Source organism: Pteropus alecto, unplaced genomic scaffold, assembly GCF_000325575.1.
Source record: "Pteropus alecto unplaced genomic scaffold, ASM32557v1 scaffold3, whole genome shotgun sequence".
Classification (NCBI taxonomy): domain Eukaryota; kingdom Metazoa; phylum Chordata; class Mammalia; order Chiroptera; family Pteropodidae; genus Pteropus; species Pteropus alecto.
In genome coordinates, this window is record NW_006442484.1 from 44,393,634 (window position 1) to 44,413,732 (window position 20,099).

At 37.4% G+C, this 20,099-nt stretch overlaps 1 pseudogene; it reads right to left on the bottom strand.

Moving 5' to 3' along the window:
• Positions 1-13,072: 13,072 nt before the first annotated feature.
• On the bottom strand, positions 13,073-16,429 carry LOC102891486 (annotated as a pseudogene).
• Positions 16,430-20,099: the final 3,670 nt, after the last annotated feature.

The following is a 20,099-nucleotide window of genomic DNA, read 5'->3' on the forward strand; positions in this document are numbered from 1 at the left end:
TTGGCCTGATCGGCCAGAGGCGGGAGCAGGGTGGGAGGAGCCGCGCGGCGCCGAAGCCGGGGGGAGCCGTAGACCCAGCTGGGGTTGGCGCCCGCACCCCCGGAGCGTCAGTGATCCACCTTCTTAGCACGCAGGGCTTCTCGGCTCTGGATCTCCGCTTCCTTCCCAGAGCGCGCCCAGCGTTGCCCGCGCACGCTCCACACTTCACCCGCAGCACTTCGAAGCACCCTCGGCCTCACCGCTCGCTCGGAGACGGGTCGCCTGAGATCCGGGAAACAGTCGCGCCATTCCTCCTAGGCCGCCAACCGAGTCCGGGGGTACCACGGCCCCAGCCCGCCTTCCTTTTCCTATAACTTTCTTCAGTCAACGCAGATGATGAGAACCTGTTAAATGAACTTCCTTAAAAGAGAAAGGGAATACGGGAAGCATATGATCTAGGGTTCCTTCATCGCCTTATCGTTCAGGCATTTCAGGCACTGAGTCCCATAATGCGTTTAAAAAGCCAACCTTCCTTTTCATCTAGATGATTAAGAGCAGGGGCCCCTAGAATTTGAGAAACGTAGTTTCCAATATGGATTCCACTGCTCATTAGCTGTGTGACCCTGGACAAAGTAACCTCTCTGGGTTTTAATTTCCTCCTGGATAAAATGGTGCTATTGAGACTCACCTTACAAAGTTATTGTGAGGATAAAATGAGATAATGTGTATAAAGCTTGTAGCTACAGTACCCTGCACATATAGAAAAGGCGCACAAATAGTAATAAAGGTTATTGTTAATATTAGAGTTTCATCCCATCTCACACCTGTAGAAGGAATTCTGTTATTTAGGTTCTGGCCTTCAGTCTATCAGCATTCAGGTTATTTGTTAGAATGAATGTAATACTTGTCCAAAAGTTTTAACACTAGAAGCTTCTTTAATAGGGACTCCTTATAAACAGCAACTGAACCGTTATTTATAATGACATTGCCTTAAGATTTTTCTTGACCCTATGAGAGTGATCTACTGAAGTAAGTTTAAGAGCTTTTTGTGTAAAGTTAGAAATTAAGGGCACAGGTAACCTGATTCGATTCTGATTTTGTATTTTTTTCTTAATATCATTCATAAATATGTACTATTTATATTCTCTCAATCTAGCTCCCTTATCACCAAAATCATGTATTTGTAAAACAGATGTCTGGGTGGACTCTAACTACAAAACAAAGAGAAGCTAACCAGCCCACATTTTGTACCCACCATCAATATAAAATCTTATGAATAGCCCTAACAAAGTAATTCCTAAATTGTTTGCTATTTTAGTAGTGAAGTTCTGTAATTGGTTTTCACACTGCAGCTTCTGGAAACAGAGAGGAACCATTACTTAAAAATCTTAAGAATTCCAGAGAGCCCACTCTGCCCAGCAACCAGCCTCTCCAATACTAATTGAAAATGTTCCTATAGTAGAGTAGTAGAATCACCTTCAACTTATCATGGCCTTTTGGCCAAATCTCACTGCTTCTTCAATCTCAATATCTCTGAGATCTACCCATTCCCTTAAATTCACACCTATCAAGTCCTTGAGTTAATTACCTGTTTTTCTATTTGCAGCTACATCTTTCTTGCACTTTTGACCACCTTTAAAGTGCCTTGACAAAGGAGGTCACACAGATCTTAGTGAGCTAGGCAGTTTCAGGAGTGGCCAATTGCTGCTACATATGTTTACCTGATAACAGCACACCATTACCAACTCACTGAGGGAAATATGACTCATTTGCAGTCACTGGTGGGGTGAAGGGGGGTCAATTCATATTCACAAGAAAGGAGCTGATTGGCCCAGTTGAAGTAAAATTTTACCAAGGGTCCAATCAGCCTTGGCCAGGTGGGATGGAGTCACATAGTAGGAACATTTCTATGAATGACCTCTCTACTAATGAAGCATGCAGATCTCAAAGAAAACCCTAGTGAGTATCCCATTCTACATGATAAATGAAGAATCAGTGAGATAAACAGGATATTAAGAATTAATACTAATGCTAAGCCTAAGAAAATGACTTTGAATATAAGAAAGCTTGTCCTTGAGACTTTGCATAGGGGGAAGACTAGTACCTGTTAGGCTCAGTGATTATGTGAAGCCTAGGGAAAAGAATCAGAAATGGTCTAAAATGAAAATTGAACAAAAGCATTCTATCAGAGGATGAATGAAAATAGATCATTGGGTCAGCTCAACATAAGGTTGCTACTGAGGAAAGATCAGTGAGTTAAAAAAAAAAAAAAAGTAGCCACAGCCCATGTTTTCACTCTTTGCTATTATTATTAAAAGTCCTTTCAGAATTTTTCTTTCCAGGCTTCAACCAACGACCAGGGATCAAGTGAGTTCACCAAAGATCATAAAGGATCTAGGGAGTGGTTTGGAGTCAGTAATTTATACCCCAATAGAGAGTAGCTCAGTTGGAAATTCAGAGATTTACTGATCCGGTACAGAAAGCTAAGGAATAGGAGACTGGAAGAGTATACAGAGAGAGAATAGGAAGGAAAAGAGGAAAATAGGATTAGTGACATGTTCACCATGGGCTTGCAGGGCTTGAATACCTGTTGGTCAGCCTCATCCACATCTGTTACAGACATAACAGATAACAAAACAATGGTAACAACTACATTAGAAGGGAAATTGAGTCCTAATAATAACTTTACAAAGGAAGAGAACAGATTACAAAAGTACCCTGGCGGGTGGGGGAATTACAGAGATATTAGTCAAAAGATACAAACTTGCAGTTAGAAGATAAGTTCTGGGGATCTAATGCACAGCATTGTGATTATAGTTAATGTTGTGTAGTTGACCCTTGAACAATGCAGGGGTTCGGGCACTGACCTTCCCCACCTCATGCAGTTGAAAGTTCACGTATAACTTTTGACTCCCCAAAAACTTAACTAATAGCCTACTGTTGATCAAAAGCCTTACTAATTATATAAACAGTCAATCAACACATATTTTGTGTGTTATATGTCTTATATATTGTATTACAGTGAAGTAAGCTAGAGAAAAATTTTAAGAAAGTCATAAGGAAGAGAAAATATATTTACAATATTTATTGAAAAAAATCTGCACTTAAGTAGACCTGCACAATTCAAGTTGACCCATGTTGTTTGAGGGTCAACTGTATTATACATTTGAAAATTGCTAGAAGACTAGATCTTAAATGTTCTCTTCACACACACACAAAAAATGATAATTGTGTGAGGTTATGGAGCTGTTAGCGAAAGCCATGGTGATAACCATATTGCAACATATAAGTGTATCAAATCAACATGTCATACACCTTAAACTTACATAATGTTGTATGTCAATTACATAAAAAAAAAAATAAGTACCCTATATGGAGATGTTTTTCTCCATGTTACCTGTATCAGATTTTTTCTTTCTGTACATTACACTTTCTAGCATATCATATCCAGACAGTAGTTCCATATATTTAAAATATCCAGTTCTTCACTTTTTGTTGTTCATATAAAATTTTCTTGAGTACCTACTTCATGCCAAACATCACTCTAGGCTTTGGAGCAGTAAAGAACAAGATAAATATGATCCTTGCCTCCAAGGAGCTTATAGTCAAATAACTATCTAAGAACATGGTAAAAAATCTATAGTATACCTAAGTACTTTGATTACAATTTGAAGATTTGAAATAAACTACTTTCACTTACTTTCAAGATTTCTGGTACTATGCACCAGGCAATATTTAATCATCCAATTTCTCTATTCGATCACTAGCAGTAATCAGACCCTGTCAGGCATCAGATTTTCAATTTTCATTCTTCTATGTCACTAATTGTGATTTTGAATTTTTGAAATTTGACCATAAGTTCAATGTGAAGTAAAACATTTTTAATCAACTGCCCTCGATTCTGGAATTGCTCATAGTATTTGAAAGAATTTCGATTAATTAAAGAGTCTAGTTATTGCAGAAACTACTAGTTTTGTTATCTAATCTCTACTATAATTCATGGGTATTTAGAAATTCTTTTAAAAATTTTACATGCTATTTTCCCAGAGGCAACATAAAAAATAATATGTTAATCTAAAAAAGCAAATATATGTTTAATGTATTAGGATTGTTTCAGCCGCAAGTAGTAGACATTCTAATTCAGTGGAAATTTATCGTATGTAGAAAGTCCAGAGAGAGAAGACAGCTGATTCACTGGTAATTTATCATAGGTAGAGAGTCCAGAGAGCAAGAACATCAGAATTGAGAGATTCTGTAGCTCAACACTATTTTCAAGGATCCTGGTTCTTTCCATATCGAGGCTCTGTCTTCTCTAAAGTTCTTCTGGTTTCACTCAGGCTAATAGCAAGAAAACTGCTGTAGCAGTTCTAGGCAACATATCCAGAAATGACAATATTCAGAAGCGTGGTGGACTGGGAAACCAACCACGTCTTTCTGTAACTCTCTTATAAAGAAGGAAACTTCTTACAGATGCTACAGCAGACTTCTTCCACTGGGCAAAAGTGAGTCTCATGCCTGTATCTGAATCAAACACTGGCAGGGAAAATGGGGTTACCCTGAGACCATTCAGCCCACCCTTAGGGCTGGAGGGTTGAGAGATCAACTTCCTCTGGGGCACATGGCTGTGTGGGATATGGACGGGTATCTGAGCAAAATCAGGATTGTATAAGAAAAGAACACCAGTTGCAATAGCCAAAGCAAAGAAGAATTTATACTGCCCTAAAAATTATTAATGTATGCTAGGGACACATGGATCCAGCGTTCCTTTTGTCTGTGGTTTTAAATTATAAGGTATTATTTCCTGGAGTGTATTCTGCGGAACAATGATCCTCCACACTGCTCTGTGGAACAAGGGATCTAGGATTAGGAAGTACTGCGCCCTGCATCCCTCTTTAGGAAACTGTAATATACATTACTATATTTAAGGGTCTGAGAAGTTCTGCAGTAAAGAAACCTGTTAAATCTCCTTAACCTACTATTACCAAATATGTACATAATTTTTCATATAATACGTATTAAAATCTCTTGGACCATGTTCTCCATGTAGAATAGCTCTTTGAAAGTTGATATTAGTGATTTAGGAGTAGTTTTTGTGGCAGTAAAAATCTGTTGAAGCATTTTTTCATCCTTTGCTTTGTTAACAACTACCAAGTGACAAAAATGATTATCTAACAAGGAAAAAAATTGAGTACCAACCTTAAGGAAGGCATTGCTCCCACCAGATGTCTCACTACCAGGATGAAATTTAGAATTATAACTAAGAATCTTGTGCTTCATTTTACTCTGGATGAGAAAAATGCCTTTTCAAGCAGAGTAAAAGATCTCCAAAAAGTGGGATGAAGCATATAGCTTTTCTTGAGTGATCCTGGAAAATTATTAAGGAATCTCTCTCCAGAAACTATCTTTGGGAAACCTTGTCTGACAGCTGGTAAGAGAACTCCAGATTACAATAGCCATAGTTTTATATTACCCCTGTGCCTTATACAAATTATTAGGACTAAAAAGACTGCTTAATGCTTTGGATTCCTGACCAACTGAAGCAGCAATAAGCTCAAGTTGGTGCTCCTTTACAGTAGAGCTCGATTATACAAACTGGCCTCAGAATCAAGAGAGGAAGTAGAACTCTACTTACAATCATCTTCAAGATCAAACAATTTCCCCAGCTTCTGTTAGTCCTAGGAGGTTTTTAGGTTGAGAGAATGAAGATGGCTATTAAATCCCTATTGTGTGCCAGATACTGTGCTAACCACCTTACATTTGGGACCTAATGTATTAAATCTCTAAGTATGTATTATTATACTCCTTTTACAGCTAAGGACATGAAGTCCATAAAAGGTTAGGCAATGCTATTACAATCTCATTGTTAGTAGTTATTGTGCTATATAAAATTAATTCCATCAGTCTCCAGAGTTGTTATACTTTCTATTTAGATATTCTTGTCTCACAAACAGCCAAATAATGTTTTGCACACATTAATGATGCAGTCTAACAGTATAAAAAAGAAAGGTTGCGTGTGTGTGTGTGCGCGCGCGCTTTTTACTGGAGCAAAAGATTAACTCAAATATTTCATGTAAAAAAAAAAATGACCTCAAAGGGAACTTCTGGCTAAGATTTCTTTTTTAGTAATGAATATTTCAGTTCAGTAAATTGGACTTTTAATAGTATTGGAAGGCATATTCAATAAATCTGTAGACTTTGCTGTTCAAGGACAAACAGGATCCTGGAAACATTAAGGCTTCAGTGTTCATGACATGACCAGGATTATCCAAATTGAGGCAATGATTAAAATGTTTTGTCAGGGAACACTTTATTCAGGGAATCCTGGATAAACTGCTGTAGAATCATTGGTGAACTATTAAATGATGCATATAAGTGAGAAGATGAGGTCCCAGAACTGTGCTACTTCCCATTTCGTCTGTCTTGTAACTTCAATTCTCATTACAGCTTGAAGGAAAGTATTTTCTAATGATGCTTATAAAATAAACAAAGAACGTTGCCTGACGGAATACCAAGAAGACAGTTTTAAAGCAAATAACTGTATATCAAGTTACAGATATAACCACACAAAGAAAAGAACTATTTTAAGTTTTTAGAACATAAGACTTTGACTATATATGCTTAGAAATATGTATTCCAAGGACAAAAAGAAAGGCAAAATTTAAATTTCATTTGGTAATCTAATGATTAGTAAAAACTACTGGCATCATTAGTAAAAACTACAAGCATCATTTATGGACATTATAGAGCAAATAATTATGTTAATGTGTTAGGATCCAAAATTTTCCATGTAAAAAATAAAACATACAAATACAAAAACAAAAGAGTAAAAAAAGCCCTATAACTTATCTTTCATGAAAAGCTTAAAAGCAATGACAACCAGTAGCAATGAATAGCCCTAACACCTAGATTATACCATTTTTAAGATAGCTGGGCCCAGATCTGGGACAGAAAACATACAAAATGAACCTGGGATGTCTTCTACCTGAAAGCAAGGAAGTTATCAAAGACTGTTGGGGTCATACCCAAATGACACAAAAGTCAACTACCTCTGGAATATTCTCTAGTAAAATATGAAATAATTCAAATACCCAAAAGAAAAATTACTGCAACTGAAATGCATTGAATGGACAAAATCCATGAGTTTATAATGATATGAAAAAGAGAAAGAGAGCTAATTAATTAATTAGTTAGTTAAAGACACTAAAGTCACTGGTCACCATTAGAAGTAGCTAGGGCATTATATTAGTTTGCTAGGGTTGCCATAACAAAATACCAATAACTAGGTGGCTTAAACAAATTTATTTTGTCACAATTCTGGAGGCTGGCAATCCAAGATCAAGATTTCAGCAAGGTCGATTTTTTCTGAGACCTCTCTCCTTGGCTTGCAGATGGCCACTTCCTCCCAGTGTCTTCATGTGGCCTTCCCTCTGTGAATATTTGTACCTATATTTTCTCTTCTTATAAGTATATCAGTCATATTGGATTAGGGACCACATTAATGACCACATTTTAACTTAATTACCTCTTTAAAGACTTTATTTCTAAACACAGATACTGGGAGTTAGGACTTCAACACATGAGTTCGGCGTGGAGGGGACATAATTTAGTAACCACAGGCACCCAGTCCTTACTTTGGAAACTAGAAATTGAAGAAAAAGAAAACAAAATTTATCCTGCTTGTTCTGTACAAACTATTTTAGAATTACTAAATAGCCCTCAGTGGAGAAGAAAATCCAGTTAACAAATATAAACAGAATGATAGAGTTAAAACAAAACAAAACAAAACACTATTTTGTGGTTTAAGCAGTGCTCTTCAATGGATGATAAACTATTAGGAGAAAGGTTGATAATTCACTTTACAATGTAAAGAATAAACTTTTACCACTTGAGACTACCCATCAATTTAGCATCACTAAAGGTAGGGCAACCAGGAATTATATGTCCTGATGTGACGTAACATAACTTAAAGGGCATCAAGATATGTTAAAACTGAATCTAATTGAAACTTTAGTTTTAATTTTCAGTTTACAGGAAATACAGTAGATAGGAGGACAAGTTAAATTTTACTACAAGGAAGCAATTATCCAAATCCAGAATATAAGCCGTTCTGCAGGATAACTGACCTAATTTTGTCAACAAGTCAATGGCATGAAAAAATAAAAAGGAGAGACCACTTTTCTAGATTAAAAGAGACCAGAGTCAAGCCATGGGCTTCACTCTGAGAACTTCTTAGAAACGCTAATACTTGGACCCACTCCAGAGTCACTGAATCAGAAACTCTGAGGGCAGGGCCTGGCAAATCCGTTTTAACAAACCATCCAGGTAATTCTGATGCAGCTAAAGTTTGAGAACCATTATGCTGGACAAAAGGGCTTCTGAGAATTTTAGGGGTGTTGAATATTTTTTAGTAAGTTTGAAAACTGTCATTATAAAAAAAAAAATTTAAACACAACTATTTGTGGTATATGTGATAGTCTGAAGGAATATAAATTTTAACTACCTCCAGCAGTTCATCACAGCATAAATAATCCTAAGAAGTAAGTTATACAGCATGTGAATTATCACTCTATAAAGCCGTTTAAAAGAGAAAGTAAGATAGTGTTTTTCTGTGGTTCTCCTTGAAGGCGCCTTTCTAAGACTTTTTCTTTTGTTTTTTCTCTAAGGCAGAAAGGCTTCCTTTTCATTCTCTCCTTTAATAAGCATCTATTGAACCTAATGCCATGCCAAGTACTCTGCTGAGGGACAGGAAGATTAAGATGGATAAAATGCAATTGCTCCCCTCAATAGTTCCATAGCATAATGGAGAAAGGAGAAAAAGGGATCACACTGTAATAAGTGAGGACTAAGCTAGGGGTGAGTAAATGCAATATGGCCCAAGACTGATAATAATTGGAGGGCTTGTTGGAGTGGGGAACACTTGTGCTGAATGGTAAAGACTGAGGTTAAATGAGATGGGGAGCAAGTCTCAGAGAAATGCAGGAACACAACTCACAAGTCACCAGTAAATAGCTGTAAATGGCTAAGGCAAAGCAAGGGGTTCATGGTGGCAGTCGGCAGAGACAAGATCCTAAAGGGACCTGACTGCCAAACTTCTCACCATTGCTTTCTCCAGCAATATTTCTGTTCATATACACGATTAAAGCATAGTAAAGTCCCTAACAACTGGAAAAATAACCCCAAGAAGAGCCAGATTATGAAATTATTAAAGTCTAGAGCAAGCGAATAAAAGGAACAATTTTGCCTAATATTGTTCACATCTATATAAAACTATACTGCTAAAGAGAATGCTCAGAGACTCCTTTGTATAGAATTGTAAGCTAAATATAACTACCCAATCATTTGTGAATAAATTGAAATGAGCTATCTTGGGAAAGTATAGAAATGTCACTATTCTTTACCCACAGATTCCATCTTAGATATGGGGCTTTGAAGCAGATATTTCATGCTGATTGAAGGTTTTTAATATTAGTGTTCTAATCCACATTTTTAAAGTCAAAATATCAAGAATGTTGTACCTTTCAAGTGCAACTCTCTTCTGTTGCACTTTATATCTATACCACAGATGTTAACTTTAAAGAAAGCATAATGTAATGAATAGGTTTTTGTCAGTTCATTTCACAGCATTAAACCAACCAAAGAATTTCATAAGTAACAAGAACAAAAGATTTTTCCATAAAAATATAACATAAATTTATTACCAAAATAAACAGTGAACATATCTTTCTGTTATTTGAATAGTACATGCTAAAAGAAGAAATAAAGTTCAAAAAAAGTATTGAGACAATGAAAAAGCAAGAATTTGGTTGTCTCTACATTAGCATTGTATATAAAATAAGAATTTGCTGATACTTAATATAAACAAGGTTTCTAGAATAATATCCTTTAAAATCACAAATCATTTTTCCCTATGTTAAACTTGAAGCTTTCCTATTATTATGAAATATTGGTGGGTATCATGGTAAACAAAAAAAGAACACAAGCCAAATAATCAAAACTTGAATTCTGGTATTACCACTTACCAGCTATGTAATTTGGATCAATATATTTGTCTCAGCCTCAGTTTCCTGATCCTACCACCATCTTTTTACAAAGGTTTTGTGAGAGTTAACAAAAATGGTCTATACAGTGGCAAGCAAACAACCTGGCACAAGATGAGAACAGTCTACAGATATTATCAGTTCTCTTCCCTTACGGTCTTCTGTACAATCAAAACATAGTGGCTTAACACAATAATTTAATATTTCTCACATTTCTGTGAATTATCTGGGTAGTTCTGCTTTAGATGATATCACTTAGGCACTGGGATTACTAGAAGTTCCCAATGGCCTCACTCATCTGGCTGGCATTTGGTGCCAGTCACCTGGGGGTGCTGGTTAGGGCACCTCAGTTCTTCTTCATATGGCCTTTCCATGTAGCTCGGGCATCTCACAGCATTGTGGCTGGTTTCAAAGAGGGATCATTTCAGGTGTAATAGAAAGTGGAAGCTGCCAGTTCTCTTAGGGTCTAGATACGGAAGACCTAGAATGTCACTTTGTCAATGTGCCAGTCTGGACTCAAGGAAAGGGAAATAAGCTCCATTTCTTAATGTGAAGAGTGGCAAGCATATAAGAGGGAAAAGTATTTGGGGAGACAACCTTTGGAGACTAGCCTACTACAGTCCACCCTCTGGCCACAACAGTTTACTTCCTTCCACAAGCAAAATATGCCCACTCCTCGAAAGTCTCATACTTTTATGGCATCAGGTCAAAGTCCAGGATCTTGTCAGCTAAATAAGGTCCAGCAGCAGCTAAAGCTCTTCACGTGTGGTCTCTTAGGTGCAGCCCTTCGATTGCAGAGACCTGTGACCTAAAAAGACAAATTACCTACCCCATATGCATGCAACAATACGATGGTGAAAAAGAAACAGGGTTACCACAGTGGATACTCTGCTCAAAAGGTTGAGGAGAATGGGAGGCACATAGCAGTAACCAGACAATAGTAATTTTGAAATTAGGCCAAGCACATGTTATCACTTTTCTCCAATTCTAAGATCAGAAAATGTTCCTTGATTAAGTCCCAGTTCTGCTTGCTGAGAGTAGTTCTATCAAATTCTATAGGCCAGGGGTCCCCAACCCCTGGAGCCACAGACCCAGTATCTGTCTGTGGCCTGTTAGGAACCGGGCCACACAGCAGGAGGTAAGTGGTGGCAAGCAAGAGAAGCTTCATCTGTATTTGCAGCCGCTCCCCAGCACTGACATCACCATCTCAGCTCCACATCAGATTATCAGGCATTAGATTCTCATAGGAGCACTAGCCTTTGGTGCCAAAAAGTTTGGGACCGCGGCTCTAGGCCCTGGGCTCTGCCCTCTGAATCATTCCTTGGTTTCTATAAGAAATGGCCTATGTTTGCAACTGAGTAGCCTTCTCTGCTTGTTTCTTGCCCAGAGAATGTTGGGGTCTCAGAGGCCTCTGTCATTTTTAAACTCTCTCTGTCCTGTCAGGCCATGCTTGTATAATTTCTTTTTAAAAAACTTTGTGGGCTTCCAGTACATCAAATTATAATCTTCATTAGATAAAAAGCCACATCCACAAATCTCGTTGAGACAGACACCCTGTATATTGGTTTCAGAGTCAGATGCTATGAAACAATACCCTCAAGATTCTCAGAAGCCTTTTTGTCTCGCAAAGAAAATCCAAAAGTAGGTACTTAAAATTCTTAGAAGCCCTGTTGTCTAGTTAGCGGCACATTGCCAGCAAAATTTTAGCTTGGACTCTATATTCACATTTCATCACATGCAGCTAAAAGAAACCAACCAGTACTTGCAACATTCTGCCTGCAAATCTCCTTAGCCACATTTGCAAGTTCATTAGGTATGTTTCCTATCTTGCATGTTACCACAGTCGACAGGGTTGCCAAAACTTTTCACTACATAAATGGGTTGCATTTTTTCTCCAGTATTCAATAACAATTTGATCACTGTCCTTCTATCTTCATTTATAGTCTTCTCAAAGCCCTTCTAGTCTCTGCTCTCCAGCTGGTCCCAAAGCCAAGGCCACATGTTTTTAGGTTTTTGTTATACACTAGCATCATACTTCCAGATTCCAATCTCTGCCTTAATTATCTATTCTTATATAAAAACCACCCCCAAACTCAGTGACTTAAAATGATTGCAGTCATAGTGGTTGGGTTTGGAGCAGACAACATACAAATACTTCTTTAGTCACATGTCTGGTGCCTCAATGCTCCTCCTTGTGGCCTTCTCTCCGTATGGTATCTCATCCTCCACAGTCACTCCATGTGGCTTCTCTCTACAGCGTAGTCTGGACTTCTCACATGATGGCTCAAGTTCCAAGGTACAAGAGGTAAAGTGCCAGCTCTCTTCAGGCCTGAATTTGGAAGTCTCAGAAAGCCGCTTCTGTTGTGTTCTACTAGTCAAAGCAAGCTACAACACAAGCTCAGATTGAAGAAGAGAGATAATTAAACTCCATTTATGGACTGAATGTTTGTGTCCCCTACGTCCAAATTCATATGCTGAAATTCTATTCCTCAATGTGACGGTATTAGGAGATAGGGCCTTTGGGAGGTAATTAGTCATGAGGATGGATCCCTCATGAATAGGTTTAGTGTCCTTATGAGAGGAGGCCAGAGAGCTAGCTCACTCTCCTTCCACCATGTGAGGAAACAACAAGAAGGCAGCCATCTACAACCTGGAAGAGGACTGTCACCAGAACCCAAACATGCTGGCACCCTGATCTCAGATTTCTGGCCTCTAGAACTGTGAGGAAAAAATTTCTCTTGTTTAAGCCACCCAGTTTATGCAGTTCTGTTACAGCAGCCCGAGCTGACTAAGACACACCACTTCTAAATATGAGGAAAATTCAGGGAGGAGAAGAATTGTTGGGGGCCAACTTTAGCCCTCAATTTACCATGACAGATAAGTCTAGAGCTACCTTATTTGCGATAAATTGCTGGAAGTCTGGTTTCTGATTTTGCTTATGTTTTGCACTTTTTAAAAAAACTTTTCCAGGCTATTTAATCAGGCAACTTACAATGTACACATTCCTGAGTATACCTCACTGTAGTGACATTGTTTATTTTTAAATTTTTTTGCATTTAGCTTAAAAGGTGTTTCTTCCCAAGAAACAACTTTTCTGTCAAATGAGCTTGATTGAATAGAATTGGGTTCATAAAATGGATTCACTGCAAACTTTATGTATAAATCATGAATATCAGTAAAGAAGTTCTTTATTCCATCTTATTGCCTTATGTCATGAAGCATAATAAATTTCATATGACCTGCAGTAACAAAGTTGAAACAAATCACTCATTGAATTTGTCCACAGTTTTCAAATACATGTTGCTCGACAGCCACATATTCTCATCTATGAGGTCAAAGGCAGCGTGAGCCATGAACTGGTTCATATGATGATGATTGTCTTTGGATTCTGCTTTTCCAGCTGGCAAAACTCCATTTCAAAAACTAGATTTTCGTGGTGGCCAACAATTGCAAATGGAAGCTTCCAAACATTGTCATCATTATATAGCCCCTGCACCAAGATGCTAACAACAGAAGTAACCAGCCAGTTCCCGCAACAGCAACCCCTCACTCCACATGTGTTGCTGCTCTCTGTTGGGGAAGATCAGTGACTAGATCGAGCACTGCTGGTGTCAACCTGAAACCTTGTTGCAGGTCATCAGGGAATGTTATCTAAAGAAAACCAAAACAATAATTCATAAAGATCAATGCATCCCTATGTTCATGGCAGCACTATTCACAATAGCCAAGATATGGAAGCAACCTAAATGCCCATCAACAGACAATTGGATAAAGAAGTTATGGTTCATATATACAATGGAATATTATTCAGCCATAAAAAAATGAAATCCTACCATTTGCAATGACGTGGATGGACTTAGAGGGGATTATGCTGAGTAAAATAAGTCAGACAAAGATAAATACCATATGATCTTATTTATATGCAGAATCTAAGGAACAAAAAAGAACAAACTAATTGAAAATGGACTTACAAATATAGAGGACAACCTGGTGACAGCCAGAGCGGATGGAATTTGGGACACTGGGAGAAAACAGTGAAGGATTAAAGAAGTACAAATTAGTAGTTGAGAGATGGTCTCGGGATGGGGAGCACAGCATAGGGAAAGTAGTCAGCAGTAAGGTAATGGCTATGTGTAGAGCCAGAAAGAAGATAGAGTGATCAGGGGGATCATTTTATAAACTATATAAATGTCTAACCAATGTAGTGTATACTCGAAACTAATAATAAAATAAAATAAAATGTTAAAAAAAAGACCAGACATTAGAAAATTGCAAAGTTTCCTTTCCTTTTTCCCCCTTTTTCTCTTTCTTTCCTTCCATCGTTTTATTTTTTTATTTTTTTTTACTTTTCTTTTCTTTTTTTTTCCATTTTTTAAAGAGGCCATGAATGTATTTAACTGGTTTTGGTAAAGAAGAAAATCTTGCTTCTAAGCCAATTTAATATCTCCTTTGAGCCAATCACTTACTTTGCTTGAATTATAAAATGTTACCTCAACCAATCATCATTTAACTGATTCTCCCAATGCAGCATAAGAGAGTTTGTCAAGTAGTATAATACTTATTCCACTCCTGACTGTTTGACTTACAGACTATGGACCCAGACTCACCATTACGGGTTTAGGCTATGTAGTGAGACTTTTCAAACATGGGCATAAATATGAAATGTTTAATGTATGTAGAAATTTTAAATTCATAGAAAAAGGAAATATAACCAACTGATTAAAATATAAGTTTGACTCCTTTTTAGGAAAATCTTAGATAACTTTATAGCTTAGGGTGATAGACAAGTATAATAAGGCAAAATAAACTACTTGAAGGGGAGCATTAAATTGGAGTAAATGCTTTATTTCTATGTACCATGCTTTATGTATCATACAGACCCTACTTTAATCTTAAGTGGCTTTATTTTTTATTGAGATATAGTTGATATACCATAAAATTCACCATTTTTAAGATGTGTGATTCAGTGTTTTTTAGTATATTCACAATGTGCAACTATCTCCACTATCTAATTCTATAACATTTCCTTCACCCCAAAAAGAAAACCAATACCCGTTAGCAGTCATTCCCCGTTTTCCTGTCCTCCCAGCCCCTGGAAACCACTAATATTCCTTCTGTCTCTATGGATTTGCCTATTTTGGACATTTCAAATAAACAGAATCATATATGTGGCTTTTTGTGTCTGGCTTCTTGCACTTAGTATAATGTTTTCAAGTTCATCTATGCTGTAGCATCTATCAGTACTTTATTTCTTTTATTGCCAAATGAGATTCAATTATGTGGACAATACCACATTTTATTTATTCATTCATCAATTAATAGACAATTGGGTTGTTTTCACTTCTTGGCTATTATGAATAATGCTATGAACATTAAAGCACAGCTTTATTCACTTTAAAAATTCCTGTAGAATAACCTAAATAAACAAGATAAATGCCTTTTTTTTAGTTTTCATTTTAATATTATGGACAGTTTTTTTTTTTTTTAAGAAAGCTGTCTAAAAGAAAATGATTTCTGGAGGGAGAAATTAGGGGAATAATGAATAGTTAAAGTGTAGAGTGTGAAGTTAGAAATTACAGGTCCACTTTACTAATCAAACTCATAACCCCAAGAGGATGACAAGAGCATAAAAGAGAATTCAAGCTGTTTTTCAGGGGGATTTATATAACAAAATTTAAATAAAACTTTTCTGATTTTAAGATTTATAGGAAGTATAACCAAATAAAATGCTTTATTATGAAGATTTAGGCAAAGAACTCTTTCTAGCTAGTTATTTAACATTGCAAGAGGCAAAGTGCTTACTTCTCCTGTCCTGTTTCTTGTTTTGAGGGTGTTTTTGTTTTTTTCAGTAATTAATGGTCCCCAGATGTACTTACTTTTTAGAGTTCTATCTTTTTACTTTCATCTTCTTTAGGGACCAGAGCTTTCCAATATTTCCCCAAGCCCAAAGTTTTTGAAAGACCAGATAATAGGACTTTGGCCTCATCAACTCTGTCAGCTGTCCAAACAGAAATCAACCTAGTTCAATTTCGTAGTTTCTCTATTCTCAACTCCTCCTCTGGCCTCTCTACACTCTTATGAGAGCCTTACCTCACTGGGGTTTCAACATGGTTCAGAAATTGTTTTATTTCCTTCCTATTCACAGTGGCTATTCCAAACCTTTGCTCTTCTCCACAAGTCCCAGACTTTATCCACCGTCCTCTCTGCAGAAGCAAATAAAAACAAAAACAAGTGTCGGGCAGCAAATCCTTTAATTCTCCTCCATCTATAAACTTACCTGAATCTTTCCTAATTCTTACATCTTTCTTCTTTTCTTCATTGATCTTCTCTGTGCCTTTTGCACCCCTTCGGCTTCCTTCAAGACCTTCTTCTACAGACTGCCTCAGTTGGAGCTTCAGGTTCTTCCACACCATCTCCTCCCTTACAGTCTCTACATAACACCTTAAAACCCTCTTCTTTTAGCTTGTCCCCTCTCTCTGGATTCACTCTTAATTACCTAATCCATTTCCTTGCTGTCAAATGCTTTCCCTCTCTACAATTCAATCCCAATGCAGACAGAACATTCAAAAACAGATTGGGTTGTGTCATTTTCATAATTTAAAAATGTCCATGGCTTCTAATAGTCTTCACATGAAAATCCAAACTCCTCAGCTTGGTAGACAAGACCGCTCATCCTGTGAGCTCCATCTACCTCTCCAGCCCCACCTCTCTCCACTCCCCAAGAAACACATTATACTTTTACTACAACAAACCCTTAGTGATCATCATATACTTTCATGACTTTATGTCTCTGCCTAGAATGCTCTTTATTATGAAACAAACTGTGTCCCCCACCCCCAAATTCATATGTTGCAATCTCAACCTCTAGTAGCTCAGAATTGACTGTATTTGGAGAGAGGACCTTTAAAGAGGTGATTAAAGTAAAATGAGATCATATGAGTGGTCCCTAATCCAATATGATTGGTGCCGATATAAGAAGAGGAAATATATACAAAGGAATATTACTCAGTCATTACAAAAATGAAATCTTACCATTTGCAACAACATGGGTGGACCTAGAGGGTATTATGTTAAGTGAAATAAGTCAGGCAGAGAAAGACAAATACCATATGATCTCACTTATATGTAAAATTTAAAAAACAAAATAAACGAACCAACAAAATGAAACAAAAAGAGGAAATTAGGATACAGACACAGAAGGGAAGACTATATGAAGACACAGAAAGATGGCCACCTACCACCCAAGGAGAGATGCCCTCAGGAGAAATCAACCCTGCTGACACCTTGATCTTGAACTCCAAACCTCCAGAACTGTGAGGAAATAAATATCTGTTATTTAAGCCACGCATCTGTGGTACTTTGTCATCACAGCTCAAGCAAACTACCACACTCTTCATGTACTCTTCCAGAATCTCCTAAATATCTACTATTTAGGCCACCTGCTGCCTGCTTCAAACTTTGTGAATTCCATCTCCTCTCTAAGACCCTTTTCTCACTAGCACACAGCCCCTCCTACTTTGAGTTGCATTCCTCCAGGGGCCCTGAACTACCCACAGGATCCATGACATTATCGTCCTCATCTGTCATCAAGGTTCTATATGCCTCAGTTGCTTCTTTAACCCAGAAGCAGTGAAAGTAGCATCTATGTCATCAGACTATCTCTGGACACCAAATACTAAGAGTAGATATTTCTTTTCCTGACAGTAGCCTTAGAATCTATCACAATTTCATATCCATATGAAATTTTCTTGGTATCTTCTAGTAGACCAACAATCCAATGTAATCTGAAAATATATTGTTGTACAGATGTTCATTCAAGACGATTCTGTTTATTTTAAAGATTCTTACGAAGTACAAGTAACAACATTATTTTATTTTTTTCATAACATTTTAATAATTTGTAACACTGAGCCTTTCGAATCTTAACATTTACGCCCACTCAGTGTGTTTTTAAGCATAGCAGTAGAGGACATAAGGAATTTTTACATAGAAAATTTTTACATAGGTCATTGTAGGGTGTTGCTTTTTAAAGACACCCCAAAACAAAGAGTAGTCCTTTAAGGTGTGAAATAGGTTACAACCTTTGCCAGATCAGCTGGAGTTCTTACAAGACTGTAAAGGCATTGTCCTTTAAAGATAGCACTTTCTGCAATAATGATGGAGACAGAATCTGGCTGCATGCTATCCGAGGTCAGAGGAGTAGAGAGAAAGGAGCGATGACATGTGTCTGTAGTCTCACTCATTAGAGCCGGAAAGAGCATCTTAGGCAGGCAGACAACAAAGGAGACGACAGGAAGATCACCTCTATCGTGATGAAGGCATTGGGAGAACTGTGCGCTTGCCATGCAGTTTGAGGTGGGAGTCATCTCACTAGGGCTTTGCTTCAAGCACTTTTCAGGGTGATTGTATGGCTGGCTATCCATCTTTCTTATGACTCAATTCTAACATTTTAAAATAAATGAGAATTTGGTACATACTTCAGCTGCAGAATTTAAGGGCAGAAATTATATTTTGCAGGTAGAAGATAACACCTCCAAAAATCTAGTCTGAAAAAAACAAACAAACAAAAAGACAGCCCAGGGAATTATGAAGAGTTGCTACAGATAATAATGCATGGGAGACTCCAGTCTCATTTTCATTGATGCAAAATGCTCTGCAGCAATAAAGGAAGACAGTCCCATTCCTTGGCCAATACTGTCTTCAGTTATTGTTTAAGTCACTGCCTCGACTTCTAGTAAAAATCATAGTCTAGATCTAATCTGATCCAGTTTGCTAGTGCTCTATTTCTTTGTCTATTTCTAACTTTGCCTTCTCCATCTTCCACCCTATATAAAGTACAATATCATATAAATATAGAGAAAGACAATGATTTGAAGAAGTCATGGGCCAAGAAAGGGGACAGCCTTCCTTATTGCTCCAGGACTTTCTTACAGCAATGGAAACGAGATTGTAGGACAATGCTCCTTCCTTTAAGGTGATCGGTGTCAGATTTCTCTTTTTCTCATCCTCTCTGGTTCTCACTCACCATCTAGGTACCTTTTCTCAGGTTCTGTGAATTCCCACTTTAACCTCTAATTACCAGAGGCATAGTAGCTAATTTTTAGGTGTGAGGAAAGGGGGGATATCTGGGGCAAAGGAACCAAACTGGTAGTACCCACCAATCCCTCATGTGATCTTATCTTCGGCACATTTTTCTGTCTTGTTTGTCATTTCATGCTGTGCCTATGGAAGAGACCCTGGACTCCAAATCTGGTTTTAAAGTTTAAGTTTGCTGTACAAACACTCTTCTGTTGTACCACTCTCGTTGGTTGCTGCCATGCTGTAGGTTCCTGTTCTCACATCTGCCCTACCCATTTCCTTAATGTGACATTCAAATGAGGTGATGAATGTGAAAGCTCTCTGTGAACTCTGAATCATTATGCAAATAGTAATAGTCATTTTTATGGCTATTGTTCTAATATTTCAGATATACTGGAAAAAGTGCCCTGCTTTTCATTTGTTTCTTTACTCGCTCATTTATTAATTCAACATATTGTTGACTTTAGAGATACAGAGGTGAATAATAGCTACCATTTCTTCACTTTTACTTTGTCCAAAAAACTGTTTAAATATTTTACATAATTTATCTCATTCTCACAAAAATTCTGTGAAGTAAATATTATTATCCCCATTTGCGTATGAGGAACTTGTGACTCCTATAGCCCAAGATCTCATAACTCTTAAGTGTCAGAACTAGTTCTCAGTCCAAGCCTTTTAAAAAATATTTATTTTTACTGTGGTAAAATATACATAACATAAAATTTGCCATTTTAACATGTATGATTCTGTGGCCTTAAGTACATTCACATTGGTAGGCAATCATTACCACCATCTATCTCTAGGACTTTTGCATCATCCCCAACTGAAATCTGTACCCATGGAGTACCAATTCCTTCTTGCCTGCTCCTTCCTGCCCTGGGTAACCACTATTCTACTTTCTGTCTATAAATTTAACTATTCTAGGTACTTCATGTAAGTAGAATTGAATATTTGTCCTTTTGTGCCTGTCTTGTTTCACTTAGCATGTTTTCAAAATTCATCTTT